We start from the raw sequence: 20305 nt of genomic DNA on the forward strand, positions 1-20305 counted from the left end.
AAGAAGAGGAAGACCCTTGCCACACTCGCGTCACGTGATTTGTTTAGTAAAGCAATATTATTAATCAATAATTGAAAGCACACAATAACAACTAACTCTTACAACTACAGTACACAATATTAATATTACAAGTATGCGTAATGAATTATTACATCATGTCACATCATTATAAACTCTATTACAGGTATGAAGGAGGAGTAGCATTATGTAATAATGGCCTGATTTTTGAATTTTCAGTGTATCAATTAAACAATGGATCATGAATCCAATAGCTAGGAAGTAATATATGTGTAGCAATTGCAGCCACAATGTACTGCATGGAAGAAGAAACAAAAATTAAAATTTACAATACGTTTTCAGTGTATGTGGTTGCTATGCAACAGCTAGATAATTATCTCGACTATTCTAAAGAACATACAGTACTATAGTATACCAGCTTGTGTACTTTCAAAGTAATAGCATTTCCACTGTGGAGATAAAAAGCACTTGTGCATTCCAGAGTGGAAGGGTAGAATGTGACAGCTTTATTATCAAAGTCAACCACTCATCATAGTATTATTGTGAAATATTACATCATCTGCAGTTTCACAATTGGTGTAACATTCCTGGAATGTCAACAATCTACAAACAGTACATAACACTATCAGTCAGTCAGCATGCAACTTACCGCTTTCAAATCTATACTTAAACATTGTTTCAAAATGTATATAAACCTATATCATCAAGCCTGGAGTTTGATTGTGGGTTTAATTTCACTCAGCTGAGGCTACCTTAAGATATGTACGGGCCCCCACTGATCATCTTTTTCATCTCTCTACTGTTGACTGGATTAATCTAATGGAAATTCTATGAGTTAATGTTACTCAAGAGTAAATTTACTCTTGGTTAATGCAAATTGGTTACTTTATTGATACAACCATACCAGCTTTGTTCACCAACTTGAACTGTCACTACAATAAAATGTGTTTTGTGCATATCACACACACACACACACATCACATACTTCAGCGGAGTATGTGATGTGTAGGAGATGATGGTTCACATTATTATTATTAACACTTTACAGTGACCAGCACTGAAGGTCTACAGCAACATGTGCTGCAGCCTTAGGATTACCTAACCTAATTTCAAGGACTTAGACTTAATGACTTATAGCTGGAAAGGTGTAACAGAAAAGGGGCCAAAGTAAGGAAAAAAATTAGTTAACTAATGGACAAATGGGTTCACATTTGCTAACTAATGGACAAATGTGGACAATCATCTCCTACACAAATACACACTTTATTGTAGTGTCTGTGTAATGGCTTAGCACACAAAATAAGTTTATTTAGCTATAGCACATAAATTCAATAAAATTGATGCTTTTCTATACATCCTACTACCTCTAAATAATAAAGGATGCCATGTACACCAATATACGGTCACACTGCTTGTCTTGTGTGCTTCACACACTATATCCTGAAAGTGTGCCTGCACCCCAAGGGTGTGCTGCTGGTTAAGTGTGCTATGACCACCTCAGTATTAACAGTGTAGGTTTGCATCATGCAGTAAAGCAAATTATATCTTAATTACACTAAAGCAAAATGCATCTCAGCAACTAATCAGACCAAAATATGATTGCTCTATAGAGGTATATACCTAGCTAGCTCGATCTTCACTGAACAGAAACCGCTAAGCGAGACTAGCCCCTTCCCCTCCCTCTTCCCCGAAAAGAAATGAAAGCAGAGTGCCATCCGGCATAGTCAATAGGTACGGCAGTGCAAAAACCTTCTGCTTGATATTATACGCAAAGCAGGTTAGCTATAGCCTATACTCAGATGGTACAATTTTCCGTACCATACGCGTATGGTACAAAATACGCATATGGTATAGAACAATAATATTACGTAACGCGCGCGCGTTACTTATGCGTTACTCCCAATACTGATTACTACTTTACAATAGGGTAGTTTTGGGTTGTGCAATAATATTGTTAGCTAATTCTCGTATTTCGTAATTCATGAAATATTCGTAATTAGTTCAATTACGTTGTTATGCACTGCTAAGGAAGCGTTTGCTAAACAAACCGCTTTTACCAACATATTACGCATAGAACTATCTTCTAAACTGTATTGTAGTGTGACTAACGTGCTTTTTTCTCACAAATTCTCTCGACAAAGCCTCAAAGCTGCTCTTCATTTTCGTTTGCGTACATAAAAATCTCGAAAATTACGAAGCTCATCTTCTCTAGTCGTCAAACATCCCCTCTACCAAACTTCAAGACAAATCTAAACGACGTGGTACCGTGTCAGCTTTAACGGTACCTTAAAAGGCCAGCAGTATTGGTGTCTTTCTGTTGCTTTGTGTGTTGTTTTTCAGCTCTACACTGAGCGTCAATTGGAGGATCCATGTTTGCGAACAGAATCAAGCGACCTAGAACTGAATCACCATCGAAAAATAACCCGGAGAACTGTATTGTATGCTCAGAAAAGGCTATTTACGATGTATTTGAGTACTGCTGGTGTGAGTCGTCAGCACAGTGCTTGTGCCAAGATCTCAGCATATCAAAACATGCTATTGGGATTTGTAAAGTCAAAATGGCAAAAATGGCAAAAATGGCAAAATCAAATTTACAGCCAGTAATCATTTTATCAGCAATATTGTACATTACCAGTGTCCTTTGTTTGTTTTCTGCCCTTAGATAACGAAATGGACTGATTAAACATTGATTTTTTCAAAGGTCTCAGGATGGATGGATCACCTTTTCAATTTCTCCAATACAAACATACATTTTACATCATTTTGTATATTCAATAATTGCAAGCACTAGACACGATCAAATACCATAAAACGTGGTATCATTCAACTCCTTATGAATTGCTCTATCTGATTCCGGCCGAACAAAATTCGCAATCACCATGGTAACGGCGTGATTCCGCTATTTAATTAGAACGCGAAATTCGTAATTTGCTCTCCAATGGATTTTGTATTGCGTAAGTTGCTACTTACCATCGTTTGTTGTAAATTTGCAAGTTGTAAACACTTTAGCTTCGAATAAATTTTGTTACTATCGGATAGAGGAGTGTTATGCGTGTTAGGCGCAAGCTGTGAATTTGCGCAGTTTATAAATTGCGCAGCGTATTTTGAGAATTCATAAAATGCGCAACAATTTATAAATTGCGCAGGTGTCGTGCTGCCATATGGCAAGGCGAGATGCGACACGTACAGCTTGTTGTATCGATTGCCGACTTACTGTCGTTCCAAGTGTTGGATCACGAGATTTCCTCGTGGCAGTGTATGCGAGGTATGAATTTCACTATGAGTTTGTGAGGTACGTCAAAAGAGGGTCACAGAGAGCCGGCTATTCGAAAGGTTCTGTAGAGGAAAATGTCTTGGTCCCAATCACACCTCCAAAAAGCAAAAAAATATAGTAACGGAGGAGAAGGTGCAGAAGATCATGTTTGATATCAGACCGTTTTGAATGGAGTGGAAAAAAGTTATGCTCTAATTAGCCCTGCCTTTCATTACTACAACAAAGAAGTTTGTTTTGTTAAGCTATCCAGAGCTGAATTTGGAACAAAGGGTAAGAAACTTTATGCCTGCCCTTCACAAAATTTTGTAATTACAGAATGAGAATGACCATCATTTAGTTGCAACAGTTGAGAAATTTTATGACATAGTAGAGCGTGTGCATTCAACTGAAAATGGACATGTAGACTACAAGAAAATACTTGCAGAGATATGGAAGTATAGAGAACTATGTATGCTATCATATTCTCAAGCATCACAAAAATTTATAGCCACTATAGTCATACGTTGTGGAGATGGGTGATACCAATATTCTGTACTGAACAAGTAGTCCGGTTCCCAAGTTTGTAATAATGCCAGTTGTGAAGGACAAGTCAGGCTGGATTTTAGCTGATATTTTTGCAAGAGACCAAACCTTTGTGGTCCCCATCGACCTATCAATTTATGGAGCCCACCTATCAATTTTCTGATATATGTAGAATGTATTGTGGTCCCCAGATGACGTCACCATACTCTAACACTGGGCGGATATATGATTTATACAAGTTGATGAATGTAGCATGGTCGAAATTCTGAAAAGTCTTGTGAATAACTGCTAGTAGTCTGTTAGCTTTCTTGGAAACTGTGGTGGTATGATCGTGAAACTTTGACTGATTGTCAATCATTATTCCCAAGTCCCTTACAACATCACAAGATGTAATAGTAGTGCCATCAATTACATATTCACCAAATCCGTGAGGTTTACCTAAGTGTAACCCATTACACTTACTAATGTTGAACTTCAGTTGCCATTTCTTAGACCATGTAAAAAGCAAATTTATATCTTGTTGAAGTTGGCAAAAGTTATGGCAACCATAAGGATATTATGTACTTTGAGCATATTCAGCATCGAGTGACAAAATACATTATGAACAACTATGATACCAATTATAAATCCAGGCTACTTGAACTCTAACTCCTATACATCTAATGTATATCTTGGAACATTTTAACATTCTTCACATCTTCAAGTTCATGCATGTTTGCACAAAATTAATGGTGTCACATCATAACTTATACATCTATATCTGTAAGACATAATAAACCAATAAACCATATCTATATACTCATTGTCGATTGCATCTTATCCAATCAACTACATATTTTGGGTGACTTAATGTGAGGCTACTTCAGCAGTTTTTTTGAGTAGCTGCTATATTACTGAATATTTACCAGACTACTGTACGGTGGCTGTGGGTAAACACCTCGAACAGGCTCTGCTTTTTGTGTACATCCTCCAGTACCTAACTAGTAAGGTAGATAATAACAATGACTGTTCTATTAGAGTATCTCGATCTTGATTTTATTATAATGGTGCAATAATTAATGCCACTGGGCCTGGGACACAAGTGACCCGGGTTTTGGCTACGCCTCTGTCAAAGAGACACAACTGAAACCGTGTACAGTAATAGCTATATACAGATATAGTACGTAGCTATAGCAATTATGGTCTGCTATAGGTGCCAACTTCTTCAGCAACTGTCTGTATAACTTTGTGGAAGTACAATGCCTGAAATTAGGTTAGGTATTCCTAAGGCTGCAGCACATGTTGCTGTCAGACCTTCAGTGCTGGTCACTGTAAAGTGCTATTTATACAACCAAGTACTAAGAATAATACGAAATGCGGTTAAAATTACGTCATTAATAATGAATGAATAAATAAATAATAAATAATTAATGTTTGAGAAAACTACGAGGCCTAGAGACATGAACTAAGCGGGGATAGATTCGCCTGTGAATGAATGCACAACCGTATAATATGTACGCCAGTTCGTGCTGATGACTTTACCGTACGTGTAATTCTATATAACGCCCGGCACCACACCCTTGTTTAATCATAGTTATTATAGTAACCACGGGATTGGAAACGAAATAGATTTGTCGCGGACACTCCTCTTGTAAGACTTCTTAATTCTCCGTTTATTTTCTGTTTTGTTTCCATATATTTTTCGTTTCAAGTGGTGTCACAGTAGATTAAGTTGCTTCGTTGTGTTGAATTCGAAAAGAATGGCATCTTCTCGGCCGAGTAGTACAGCTTCTAGTATGTTAAATAAACTGTAACGATTCTATTTAATGCACACAAACCTGTATCACACTCTTAATGGCAGTTTTTCATAGCAATACATGCAATAGCAGGATAGGAAATGAGTGTTTCACGTCTTTTCCTGCTATGTGGACAGACCATCCACCATTATTTCATGTGTGGAGAATTTGTATGTGTAATGTCTGGTATTAAATGTAGAGTATTTACACTGCAGAGTTTACTAGTTTCGTTTTTAATTTTTTTTATACCCTGATATTCTGGTGCAACAAGCTGTTGAGGATCTACTTGGAGAAGAGCCAATCTCAGAGCAAGCTAAAGCAATGAATGACTCAGCTTAAGTAATGCTTGGCTGGATAAATAATCCACAAAATAAAGCAGCTTGTACCGGGTTCTGTGAACATTTGGTAAAGTCTCTGAAAACTTGTCTGCCAATGCCAGTCAAAGCATCAGCCAAATGTAGAGCACAGATGTGGGAGAAGCTTTTCAAATTACAAACTTCTCAAACCTTTGTTGATCACTGGATGATGATATCTACCAAGATAGGAATCGAAGGAAGTCCTCTCTTTTACTAGTGTGTCACAGACTTGGTTGCTGAAAAAATCATACATGAACACTTCATTGTGGTAGAAAACAGAATGAGTACTACCAGTGATGGCCTAAGTTATGAAGAGCAAAATGCTTTGAGGTATGCCTCAGGTTATATCATAAGAGCACTCAGGAAACGCTTGAAAATATCTGCTCACTCCCTCAAGCAGTCTCTCTTATTACACTTAGAGGAACTGACAACCACTCCAGACTCTGACGATGAGTCATCTTCAAGTAGTGACAGGATAAAACTTATTGACCGTGGTGGCCTGGTCCATGTCAATGAGATGATGTACATGACAGTTTTCCAAATGGAATTAGAGTTACGGCCAATGCTTGAAGAAGGGTTACATGGAATTGAGTATGACAATGTCATAGAAAGAATTACAGAGAGGTTGGTGAACAGTGCTGATGCATGTGCTCTTTTATTGGAACATTGTGTCAGAATCTTGGGAGGAGGAAGTTGCAAGTACTCTGCTGCGTATGATCGTAAATCTTTGGATTACAATACGAAAGTTTTCAGCTGCTTCTGGATGGATCGAAATTCATAAACAAGCCAGCTCAAAACAGCTACAAAAGTCCAAGGGAGTTAGAAAACGGTTGAATATTACTTAAACTGAGTATATGCTATATCCCACACATACATGATAACGTATTAAGTATATTATGTGATGTACAAGCATACTGCACAGTCATTACACACATAATAACATGATAGAAATAATGTGATGTACAAGCACAATAAGAGAATCACTTCTTTGTCAGGGATGACCTTCTTGCTCTTTTTGGTAGGGGCTTACCCTCTTCTATTTCTTGGGCCAGGTCTAACTTTCTCTTCTCTGCGACAATTTCCAACTTTAATGTGTACGTTTCTACATACTGAATTTGCAACTCGTAGTGTCTGCGTGATATCCTTAAATTCTGACACTGTCGGATTTTCATTACTTCCTCTGTTCTGCCTCACCATGCCAAAGTACTTCTCCAATCCATCTTGATTAACTTTAGAGCTAAGGAAGACTTTAACACCAGGAACAGTAAACAAGTACTCTACCAACTCCACAAATGAATTCACTGAAATGAACATCAAATTAATGTATTGCAGAATTATTATTTTTTGCACAAACTTGTCATTCGAATTCCATAAAGAGTTTCATCACTTAACATCATTCTCTTTTGATCCTTTGCATCAAGATCAGTTGCACGTGCTTGCCTCTCCCATTCCGTCAAATATGCTAAACATTCATCTTGGAGCCACTGCGGTATTTAAGTATATTACTAACACAAAATACATTACACCACCTTGATTCTAAAATCATCTGATTTCCTGTAAGGATTCTGAAAAACTTTCCTTTCTTTCTTGCATTTATCAAAGTTGGTATATGACATGCCACTTGAAGGATTCATCAATTACCAACTGGAAATCCTTGCTCTGGATACTTAAACTGTCTATCACAGCAGGAGACACAGACCAGTTAGTAGGAAAGTATGTACAATGGTAAAAGCTTAGCTTTCGAGGCATGCCCTGCAATGTAAACAAATATCCATGTTGTGTTACTGACAAACACTCAACATCATGTAAAGCCTCCTGTCACATTGCTAAAACATTATGAATAATTATAACAATCAACTCTTACAATATAAGCACTATACTACGTATTTCTAAAAGAAAAGTCTCCCTTGCTCATAGCATTGAGTTACCACAGGGGTCCAAAGATTGACTATAAAAACATGAATTTTAGCCTATTGTGTCGAGATTTCCATCGCTGTAGCCTGTAATTACGCATTTTATGAATTGTTTATCCGCTATCCTTGTTTTCAATAACGTTTTCGCAAATAATAGAGGGTGAAATACAAGAAAGCTTCGTCGATCAGGATGTACTAAGGGTCCAAAACTAACAATTTCGATGGCCGCCATATCAAACGTGACAAAAGTAGACTAGATTAACACTGACCTGATTAACTGTCCTTGATAACGTTCGAAAAGGCTAGTAACCTGCCCTCAAGAAACTAGAACGCCAGAAAACTCACCAAATACAACGGTCAGCAAAGTTTTTCTTTTGCGAGCAGGTGCTGCAAGGATAGCCCACCAGGCAGTACGCGTTTTCTATGGAGCACGTGATCACGTTTCCAATCCCGTGGTTACTATAATATCTATGGTTTAATTACAGATTGCTCGAAGGAGGAGATTAGTAAACGTCCGCGGAGAGGCCAGGCGCCACTTTACTGGTAAACAACAACATTATAAGTATGTTTAAATGTTTGTAACTGTGTATTTTGTGTGCAGGTTATGCGCTCCAGGCGTCATGCAGTGAACAACGAGCTGATGACCAGTTGGGATACCAGCTGCAGGGGCGGATCTATATAGGATTTATAAAAGGGGGGGCTAACTCAAGGTACTAATCTCTTGGGTAGAGGTGTGTGAAGTACACTTCCCAGCATGCGAAGCATGCTGGAACTAGGGGGGTCTGGGGGCATGCCCCCCCAGGAAAATTTTGAAAAATAGATGCTAAAATACTGCAATTTGGAGACATTTCCACATAAAATTCATATTTTCTGCCCGTAGATATTTTATATACTGCCTTTAGATTATAGGTATGGCTCTCTGAAGCATTTTGCTAATGGAAAAGTTTGGGTAGATACAGACAACCAAATACATGATGCACCCCTCTCACTATTGCACAACACTGAATAGGTGCATGTTAGAATAATAATGTTGAAAGTGGAAAATTTTGAAATTTGAACAATACAAGATTGAATCTGAGAGCATTTTCAATGGAAATTGTGTACCTGAATTAAGTATTGCCATACATATTAGCTACACAAGTTGATGAATGAAGCCTTTTAAACAGACCAATGCACTTCATTGTATGTATAGGTGCAGGCAGATTTGGAAAAATTCCATAACAGAACCAACTACATGTTTCCAGTGAATGTTCTATTAGAGTAGTTAGCTGACTGCTCTATTAGAGTATCTCGATCTTGTACACCTCCAATGCTGATCCGGGTCCTTGTTGCATAAACTTTAGCATAAATCCACTGATAATACCTTGGAAAGATGTTTATAAGGTGGTTTATGAGTATTTATATTATTAGTGATCATATAATTATGCTAAGACAAAATTCCATTATAATACTCAGCATATTGATCAAGTAAAGCCTAAATATGAAGGGGGGGCTTCAGCCCCCAAAGCTCCCCCCTGGATCCGCCCCTGAGCTGATACGGTCATAAACAACCAGCTGGAACAACAAGGTAATGGGTAATGTAATACTTGTACTGGTAGTTGTATTATACATCTTCATCCTTCATCTGGCTTACTAGCGGCTGGAATTATTTTCCACTCGGCTTAACTACTACTCTACTGCGAGTCTGTAATAGCTAAACAAGAAGCCACAACAATGTGTAACTATCTCCTGTATGTTGTGCATGGCTGTATACATAATATTATAGACTGTAATCACTGTGCGGCCAATGCCACACCGGTATTTTATTCTTTAACTTGTACTCTTTATAGCTACCCCTTGTAATTATTTGTAGTTTTATAGCTTATTGTAATTTGTAAGTAATTAATTATGGCTACCAGTGCAAGATACTGGTAGACCTTCAGTTCTGTAATTTTATCGTTATAAGCTCTTAAATATTGTTTAATTTTGTTTATTGATTTGTACAGTTCTGTAAAGTATTAATAAATAAATAAATAAATAAATATACTGGTACATCACCAGTGGCCTCTAGTTACAACAGAGTCTGTTGTGCCATATTGGCTTGATTGGGATCAATTGCTAATTGTGCCTTCACCCAGTGGCGATTCTAGACCTGACCTACAGGGGGGCCCAGTAGGGAACAACATAACTATTGTTGTTTGGCTATAGTATAAAGTAGAATTTTCAGGGGGGTCTGGGGTGCAACCCCCAGACGCTGCAGGATTTTTGCAATTAAAGGCTTGAAAACAGCCTACAATTTGTTCTAAAAACATGAAAAATGCTAAAAATAACAATGCCAATCTATACAGCAACTTTTCCCCAAGATTTTTTAAAAGTTATTTTTTAACAGGGGGGGTCTTGGCCCCCCCTGGTCCCCCCTTAGAATCGCCTATGCCTTCACCATATCCCTTATTCTGAATAGCCTCACTTCACTGCTGAGTCATCTTCAGAGACACGTCACACCTACAATATATAGTTACTTTCAATATAGCTAACTTAACTTGGTTTTTGTGTAGGTTGTGTTTTAGAATTGTGGTTTTCTGATGCCAGCTATACTCCCTTGCCTGTGCACGTATGCATACGTATCACCGGTACACGCACACTGCTCTAAGTGCTGCCTATGACACTTTTTATACTTGCCCAATGGGTAGGTTGCAACGTTGGTGTATGTACTTGGTTGTATGTGACGCGGTCCTAGTAATAATAATAATAAAAATGCGAAGATGGTAGCTACTCCGCCAGTATATTCGCTAACTGCTGAGGACTATTAAACTGTCTCCAGACTTTGACTTTGGTTAAGTTGGTAGTATAATTAGGCATAATGATTTTACTCATTTATTGATATGTGCATGGGGGTTTTAATATGAAAGATATTGTTTGGTCTAACATGTCAGTGAACCCAAGGAATACTTATGTTGAATCCTTCATAGACATTATTCAAGATCTTTTTTTATTCCAGCACATTCAAGAACCAACTCGTTTTAGACCAGGTACTACTCCCAGTTTGCTTGACCTTGTGTTTACAAATGAAGCTGATATGATTAATCACATTGACTATCTTCTAGGCTTGGGAAATAGTGATCATGTATGCATTCGTTTTCACCTATCTTGCTATTCTACCATCAAACCAAACCACACCCCTAGATACAATGTTAACAGAGCTGACTTTGACAGTATGCGTGCAGGATTTCATACCATCGATTGGCCTGACATCATGGAGTCTATGAATACTCAAGAAGCATGGGGATTTTTCAAGACAGTACTTCAAGATATTATTGATAAATTTGTACCACTAACAACAGGAGTAAGGAAGAAAAGAAATATTTACATGTCTCCTGAGGCATTCAGAATGAAGAAATTAAAGCGGAAATTGTGGAAAAATTATACCTTGTTTAAAGCTGACCATGACTACAAAGCTTTTAAGGAAGCTAGAAATAAGCTTCGGCGTTTAACAAGAAATTTAAGGATTAATCACGAACAACATCTAGTCTCTAACATTGGAAGAAGCCCTAAAAGGTTTTGGCGTTATGTAAATTCAAATATGAAAACAAGATCTGGTATTGATAGTATCCAACGTCCTGATGGTTCTACAGCTACGTCTGATCCAGAGAAGGCTGAATTATTGAATTCATATTTTGCGAGTGTTTTCACTAATGAAAATTTAACCAATTTTCCAGCCCTAGATCCAGGAGCTTCGGTACCAAAGTTGGAAAACATAACAATAACTGCTTCATTAGTATTTGATGAATTGAATAGGCTAAAAACAGATAAATCTCCAGGTCCAGAGGGTTGGCCTCCACGTATATTCAAAGAATTTTCTGACCAACTATCAGTTCCACTGTCCAACTATCAGTTCCACTGTCCATTTTATTTAATAAGTCTTTCCAGTCTGGTGTTCTGCCATCGGAATGGAAAATTGCTTTTGTTACCCCTAGTTATAAGAAGGGAAGTAAACATCTTGCATGTAATTATAGACCTGTCAGTCTTACATCTACAGTAGTTAAGGTTATGGAATCCATTATTAAAACTAATATACTAGAACATCTGAACTCCAATAACTTGTTGACATCCCACCAGTTTGGCTTTTTAGAGGGCCATTCGTGCACTACCCAATTACTTCATGTTATGGATATTTTAACAAAATCACTTGATCATGGAGTACCTGTTGATGTTATTCACATGGATCTGCAGAAAGCTTTTGATAGTGTGCCACATAAACGTTTATTGTATAAGATTGAACACTATGGAATTACAGGCAACCTTCTTAGATGGATTGTTGGATTTCTATCCAATAGGAGACAGCGCGTTGTTCTAAACGGGGAAAAATCATGTTGGCAAGATGTGAAGAGTGGTGTTCCACAAGGATCAATTCTTAACAAAATCACTTGATCATGGAGTACCTGTTGATGTTATTTACATGGATCTGCAGAAAGCTTTTGATAGTGTGCCACATAAACGTTTATTGTATAAGATTGAACACTATGGAATTACAGGCAACCTTCTTAGATGGATTGATGGATTTCTATCCAATAGGAGACAGCGTGTTGTTTTAAACGGGGAAAAATCATGTTGGCAAGATGTGAAGAGTGGTGTTCCACAAGGATCAATTCTAGGACCTCTTCTCTTCCTTATTTATGTTAATGATATGCCTAAATCCATCTCAAGTCATGTGTTTTTATTTGCAGATGATACCAAGCTTATACGAACCATTTCTACATTGGCAGACCATGTACAACTACAAACTGATTTAGATAATCTAGCCAAATGGTGTGATGTGTGGCAACTGAAGTTCAATGTTACTAAATGTAAAGTGATTCACTTTGGTCGAGCCACACACAGCTTTGGAGGCTACTATCTTAATGGTGTCTCATTGGACTCAGTTAATTGTCATAAGGACTTGGGTATTATATTTGATGCGAATTTGAAGTTCCACCAACACGCTTCTGAAGTAGCTATGAAAGCGAACAGGGTATTGGCTTGTATGAAAAGAAGCTTTATCGATTTGAATGAATTTGTACTATCACGGTTGTACAAATCAATAGTTCGACCAATATTAGAATACGGAAATGTAATTTGGGGACCCCATTATGTATTAGATCAACGTAAACTTGAGGGTGTGCAACGGCGCGCTACAAAACTAGTACCATCTTTAAGAGACAAGTCCTACATAGATCGACTGACATCAATGAATTTACCATCTCTTTTGTACAGGCACAGACGAGTGTAAAATTAAAGATTTTATGTGAATTGTGTGGTATTTCAAAAGATTTGAAATACATCAAATCCTTCCAAATCCTGTTCAAAATCCCAAATCTTAGCTTGAATCTAGCTAATATTGAATCTAAGGTCTACGTGTCGGACCCCTCAGGCACAGACGTGGTGACTTAATATTTCTTTTCAAGTTGAATTGTTGAACGATTGCTTCAATCTGAATCACTCCAACTTTTTTACTTTCCCCCACAATACACAAACTAGAGGTCACGCATATAACTTACTTAAGTCCCTTGCTCACCTTTCATGTCGGGTCAACTATTTTGGTACTAGAGTAATTAATGATTGGAACAATCTTACGAGTGATATTGTAGGAAATTCTTTATTAAATAATTTTAAATCAGCTATAGATAATTACTTTTATGACCATAGATTTATGTTAATGTAATAATTATATTCATAGTTAAATTTTGTTTATTGTGTCTAATTTATGTATGTATATGTATGTAATTGAATGGGTGTACAGGCTTCTAAGCCTCAACCCAAATCACATCATAATCATAATCATAATCGGTACTATTTTTGTCACTCAGTATAGCTAGTCACAGCAAGTGATGACTGGCTTAATTAGCTTTAGCATTGACATTTATAACCCTGACCAGTTTTGCTCGGGTATAAACCTATTGTAAAATTAACTAATCTACACTTCCATACAGCATACTGACAGCCAACTTCAATTTCCTAGCACATGGAAGCCCTCCACACTCGAGTCCCTTAGTTGGCAATACTTCTTTCCAGCTATACAATATTCTCGGCCGGTCCTCCTGTTGATGGTCTTGGCTTGTACTCCAATATGTTCAAGACATCCCGTACCCACAACATGTAACAAACAAATCATTCATCAAGTAAATATACATCAATAATTCACAGTTTGTGCTAACCTGACACATGTATAACACAACCATTCAAGTTTAGCAGCTACTGCCTCGTAATATGTCCCAACCGACGATTGAACGGTCCTTCGCTATTTCACTCGCGCCATTTCAACCATGCATCACGTGCGCAATTTATCACGTGGTGCAATAGATCTGCTTTGCAATGGTTCATCATTAATGTGATGTGACCCTCAAGAGTAGTACAGAGGAGCGCCAGTGGGCAAGTAGCTACCGGAGAGCTCCAGAGCTGTATGGTTTGGTGTGATTTTTATTTTTTTTACAAAAAAATCTGCCTCTGAAAGGGGGGTTCGTCCGAACCATCCGAACCCCCTGCCTACGCCCTTGAGTTATGGCTAAAAGGTTAAAAAAGCTGGTGGAGGACCTTTGCACAGTTCGAAATGAGGAGTTCATTAGCTACTAACTCCCTACCAGCAGAAGTTGTTTCAGCGCCAACAATCTCTACTTTCAAAGCAAGTCTTGATAATTATTGGAATGACATAGGATATGGATATGAACAAAGGCCTATAGTGCCTAAACTTTATTTTTGTAACCCTGTTTGTATATCCATCCATTAATAATAGATCTTATTCACTGAATTAATTTCATAGCGCTTACAACCCGTTGCAAAGGAGTTGTCCGCCAATATTCGCCATTTGCAGTACCAAAACCATAGTAATGTTAGGCGCAATCTGTGAATTTGCGCAGTTTATAAATTGCGCTGCGCATTTTGTGAATTCATAAAATGCGCAACAATTTATAAATTGCGCAGGTGTCGCGCTGCCATATGGCAAGGCGAGATGCGACACGTACAGCCTGTTGTATCGGTTGCCGACTTTCTGTCATTCCAAGTGTTGGATCACGAGATTTCCTCGTGGCAATGTATGCGAGGTGTGAATTTCACTGAGTTTGTGAGGTACGTCAAAAGAGGGTCACAGAGAGCCGGCTATTCGAAAGGTTCTGTAGAGGAAAATATCTTGGTCCCAATCACACCTCCAAAAAGCAAAACAAAACAGTAACGGAGGAGAAGGCGCAGAAGATCATGTTTGATATCAGACCGTTTTGAATGGAGTGGAAAGAAGTTATGCTCTAATTAGCCCTGCCTTTCATTACTACAACAAAGAAGTTTGTTTTGTTAAACTACCCAGAGCAGAAGTTGGAACAAACAAAGGGTAAGAAACTTTGTGCCTGCCCTTCACAAAATTTTGTAATTACAGAATGAGGATGACCATCATTTAGTTGAAATGGTTGAGAAATTTTATGACATAGTAGAGCGTGTGCATTCAACTGAAAATGGACATGTAGACTACAAGAAAATACTTGCAGAGATATGAAAGTATAGTGAATTATGTATGCTATCATATTCTCAAGCGTCACAAAAATTTATAGCCACTAGTCATACGTTGTGGAGATGGGTAATACCAATATTCTGTACTGAACAAGTAGTCCGGTTCCCAAGTTTGTAATAATGCCAAGTTGTGAAGGACAAATCAGGCTGGATTTTAGCTGATATTTTTGCAAGAGACCAAACCTTTGTGGTCCCCATCGACCTATCAATTTATGGAGCCCACCTATCAACTTTCTGATATATTAGTTTGCAAAAAGATTACGACACTCTAATAGAACAGTCATTTGTTCTAATAGAGCAGTCAGTAAGTGATCTCAGAAGGAATCTGTAGGGGCATGCCTCCAGACCCCCTAGTAAGACCATGTGTGTATTTTGCACACGATACTTAGCTTTCCAACTACCTGGAACAGACCTCCTACTTAGCTTTCCAACTACCTGGAACAGACCTCCTGCTACGGGCTTGATGTCTTCACTGTTCAACGTTGCTTGGTACCTTCATTTGGCATACTACAGTACGTATAATGAGAACACCATGGACCTACTTGAGTCCTCCTTTATAGTCCGGTAGAATAAGTGGCTTTTTTGGCTGAACTTTGCAATATGGTCTATAGTTTATTTTATGTCACAAAATATTTCTACATACTATGGACTACTCAAAACCACCTGCTGGACCTCCATCAGCATTGGGAAAATTGGGATATTAACTCAGGAAATTCTAGTATTTTTGTCATTCCATGCTAATTATCAAAGAAATTAAATTGTTAACCCACTCTTTCCAAATTTCTTCAAAATAGGCACAAAGACAGTGCATCATGAGTCAAAGTCATACACCAAGTTTCATTTGATTCCTTTAATCACATTCCGTGTTATGTCTGTTTGTTTTACTGGTATTTTATGGCATGTGTGATTACACAATACTTCTAATATTCAACTATACAATGAAACCTATCCAACTGAATCACTGTATAATAAGGTCACCTGATTTAAACTGACTATTGTAACGGTCTCCTAATTGTGTCATTTGTGCACAAAGTGACTTTAACATATTTAATGCAACCACCTCCTTGGTCTGGCAGAGGTGACTGGAATGAACAAGTTCACTATTACTCTTATGCTGAGCGATTAAGTAAATTTATACTAGTAAAGTAATGTAATCTCATTAACTAAATGGTTTTAGATATAAGTAAATTGTCTAAATTCTGTTTTCAACACCAGCTTGACTTTCTGCCTTGAATAGAGCACATGTAAAGTAGTAAATGATGGGATCCATGCCAAAATAGCCAAGCTACAGACAGAATAGCCAATTTGTACCGCATATGTGTGTGTATACGACAGGCTGTTGCTGACCCCAATATATGCTGTTGATAAATTCCGATAGAGGAAATCATTAGTGGAGCAAATAGGTGGCAGCAGGAAAGACTTTTAAGTCTAATTTCGTTTGTGCAATATAATGTGATGGATGCTGGATTTGTGTCTTCCACACGCAATTCCAAATTGTATGGATAACTTTGTCTGTTCTCACTCACTTCTGCTCAATCACTTCTGTCTGTATCTTTTGTTACTTTCACTGAAATGGCCATCAAATCATATTCTTTTATATAGCTAGAGGCTCTCACAACACTATTCTTGACACCTTAAGACTCCACTATACTGCTCTTATTGGAAAGTTGTCCTGATCTTAGAGGCTTCAGAATAGTATTGTGAGATCCTCTAGCTATATAAAATATAGCTAGAGGCTCTCACAATACTATTCTGAGATCCCACTATGCTGTTTTTTATTGGAAAGTTATCCAGATCTCAGAGGCTTTATTGTATGTGTGTTTTATACAAATGGGACCTTAGACAAAATAATATCTTGGTATCACGGTGTCCACATTTCAGGGTATATAGGGGTACAAGAGGCAGCTACTGTACTGCATGGATACCACATATGATGCCCCAAATAAGGCATAACTTCCATTATTTCTTGAAAATACGTAAGCTAAGTGAGCTAGATGATAGTGGAACAGGTGTGAAAAATCTAAACACCAGGCAGATATTAAGCACAGATGAAGAACACACACATGTTATTCACAGTATATAGTGAGTGCTTTGTGACATACTCTGCAAGTAGATAGCAAATACTATTGAGCTTACATCTGATGATCTACGTACTTGTATATACATTTAACTTCTTTACATATAAAACTCAAATTCTATCATTAGCACCAATGTTATTTAACATTTTGTAATACTGCACCTGATAAATTGTTTGCACTTCATGGACTTTAGCTGGAGAAAGGGTATATTATTTAACTGAGCTTTTTCCACACCAGCAAAACCAAACAGAGGCAAATCATTATCACTGAGACACTTGATTCTATCATAATGGTTTAGAAGCATTCAACAGGAAAAGGCCAGAATTAAATTTCCTACCACAAAACTGTGTTTGTTCTCTCAAGTCTAAAAGTGATGGTAACCAACATATAGTATAACTCAAGCTAAAACAAACATTTTTAAAAATAAAGAAAGTCAAGAGAGCAAATGTGACTGGGCCTGTGAATATAGGGCATGTGAGCACATAAAATTGTCTACTTTTTGAACTTTAATCACCCATACCTTTACGTACCAATGTGCTATAGCTTTGAAAATTTAAGCAGGTATTAAGCAATTGATTTGGCTTTATAATACGAGTAGCAGAATGCAAATATTTTACTCCAATACTGAGATACATCCTGCTGTGTGACAGGGTGTAGTTTGTGCTCGTAAGGCCTATGACAGTTATTGAGACATATACGTAACTACGGTATTCATATTGATGTTTCAGGGTTTATGTGACTATTTAATTATTCAGTCTTTTCTAACATTAATTGCAATACCTCAGATTTGTTAAATAGTCAGAAACGTTGGTTGCTATGGCAAAATTCCCAAGGCTGACACCTGTCCAGCAGGTGGAATATTGTTTTAGGTATACAGGACAATCCAAAAGTGCATTAAAATAAACTATAGACCATTTTGCAAACTTCACCCTGCTATCTACCAGACTATTATGTATCTTTACTGACAGTGGAAGGTGTTGATTTGTGGTAGCTAGCACCATGTAATGGCTTCCCTCAAAAATTATTATAATTATGCACCTATTAATTGTTTCAGCAATCAGTTCGATATACATCATCACATTGTGTCATTTGTACCATTAAGTAAACATGTACGTGTTTGTTCATGTTGTGGTAAAATGTATCTATATTAGCTTAAATAACCTTCTTGATGAATAGTTGGACTTCTTGGTTAACCAGCAACTTTCTTTTCATCGTCTGTTGTATTGTACCGATCAGTTATGATGTGTCACATGCATTATAATGTTTGTTTATTTAGAATCATTGGATGACTATTGTCAATCTTGTGGAATGATTAGTTTGGATGATGATACAACTGACATGGTGAGGTCTAGTTATGCATACAAATTAATGTGTGGATTCCATAGGTCAGGTGCAATAGTTGCTCATGGGGGTACCATGAACGGTGTTTAGGAAGACATGTGGTTATAGCCAGGCAAGATGAAAATGGATACAACTTTTCTGGGTCTTGCTGTTCATCAAATGGAGCTGTACCTTTGTAACTCATGTATTGGAGCATACTTAGCTATATGTGTAACACAGCATACCTGATTCCAAACACTATATGTTTGCACTAATAACTAGGGACCCGCCGATTATGCTGGCATAATAATGAGCATAATAGGTGCCTGAAAGCATTGAGCATAATGCTAGAATAATAGGAAGAAACTTGTGCAATGCTATAAATTCTTGCTTATCAAAATATATATCCAACAAAAAGATCGATATACTCTAATAGAACAGTCAGTAACTCTAATAAAATTATCTGGTAGCTGACTGTTCTATTAGAGTATATCGATCTTTTCTGTGACATACATTTTGACAAGCAAGGATTTACAGTCTGTGCTTCAACCACTTACTGCTTTTCCATAAAGTGAAAAGTTATTAGAAAAACATGGGAACTGAGGTAAAAATATTGAGCATAATTTGAGCATAATAGGTAAATATTGAGCATTAATTTAAGCATAATAGGTAAATTTTTGAGCAGTGCAGCATAGCATAATAGGTAAAATAATGAGCATAATCGGCGGGTCCCTACTAATAACTGTATCACACAGAGGTGACATTATGTAGCTAACCACGTGTTGTGTTACATCTGGATGCATGGGATAATGTGAGAGTGAAACTAACTACGTGTACCATTTAAGGCTGGACATTAAAGATATGATGTTGGACTTGAGTTACAATGTACCAAACCTTATGTGCTGATCAGTGGCGATTCTAGACCTGACCTACAGGGGGGGCCCAGTAGGGAACAGCATGACTATTGTTGTTTGGCTATAGTATAAAGTAGAATTTTCAGGGGGGTCTGGGGGTGCAACCCCCAGAAGCTGCAGGATTTTTGCAATTTAAAGGCTTGAAAACAGCCTAAAATTTGTTCTAAAAACATGAAAAATGCTAAAAATAACAATGCCAATCTATACAGCAACTTTTCCCCAAGATTTTTTAAAAGGTATTTTTTAACAGGGGGGGCCAAGGCCCCCCCTTAGAATCGCCTATGGTGCTGATATTCATTTCATTACTTGTGCAGTGCTTGCATGTGCTGGACAACTGCTAGGAAAAGTAAAACATGCAGGCTGGACTGTGTCCATCAATTACAGCTGATCGAACGAATGGCTTAGCCTACCACAAATGCTGTAGTATACGCAGCGCAACACTGAGAGAGAAAGACAGTGCACCTTATCCAGGCCAGCTGCAGGGTACGCAAAGGAACCTTGGAGGGAGAGATAGTCGGGTAGAATGCGTCTTCACTTTATCCATGTCCCTTCAGCTAGCAAAAGGGGGTAAAATGAGAAGCCTGTCATTCCTCCCTGTGATACGTACTTGAATCATAGATTTATAA

At 37.7% G+C, this 20305-nt stretch overlaps 1 long non-coding RNA gene across 1 annotated transcript; it reads left to right on the forward strand.

Moving 5' to 3' along the window:
- Nucleotides 1-14941: 14941 nt before the first annotated feature.
- LOC136257045 (uncharacterized) lies at nucleotides 14942-19039 on the forward strand. Its single transcript, XR_010701781.1, has 3 exons — nucleotides 14942-15191; nucleotides 18722-18786; nucleotides 18831-19039. It is a non-coding gene; the product is annotated as an uncharacterized lncRNA (long non-coding RNA).
- The last annotated feature ends 1266 nt before the right edge of the window (nucleotides 19040-20305 follow it).

The sequence above is a fragment of the Dysidea avara genome, chromosome 1 (genome assembly GCF_963678975.1).
Source record: "Dysidea avara chromosome 1, odDysAvar1.4, whole genome shotgun sequence".
In the NCBI taxonomy this organism is placed as follows: Eukaryota; Metazoa; Porifera; class Demospongiae; order Dictyoceratida; family Dysideidae; genus Dysidea; species Dysidea avara.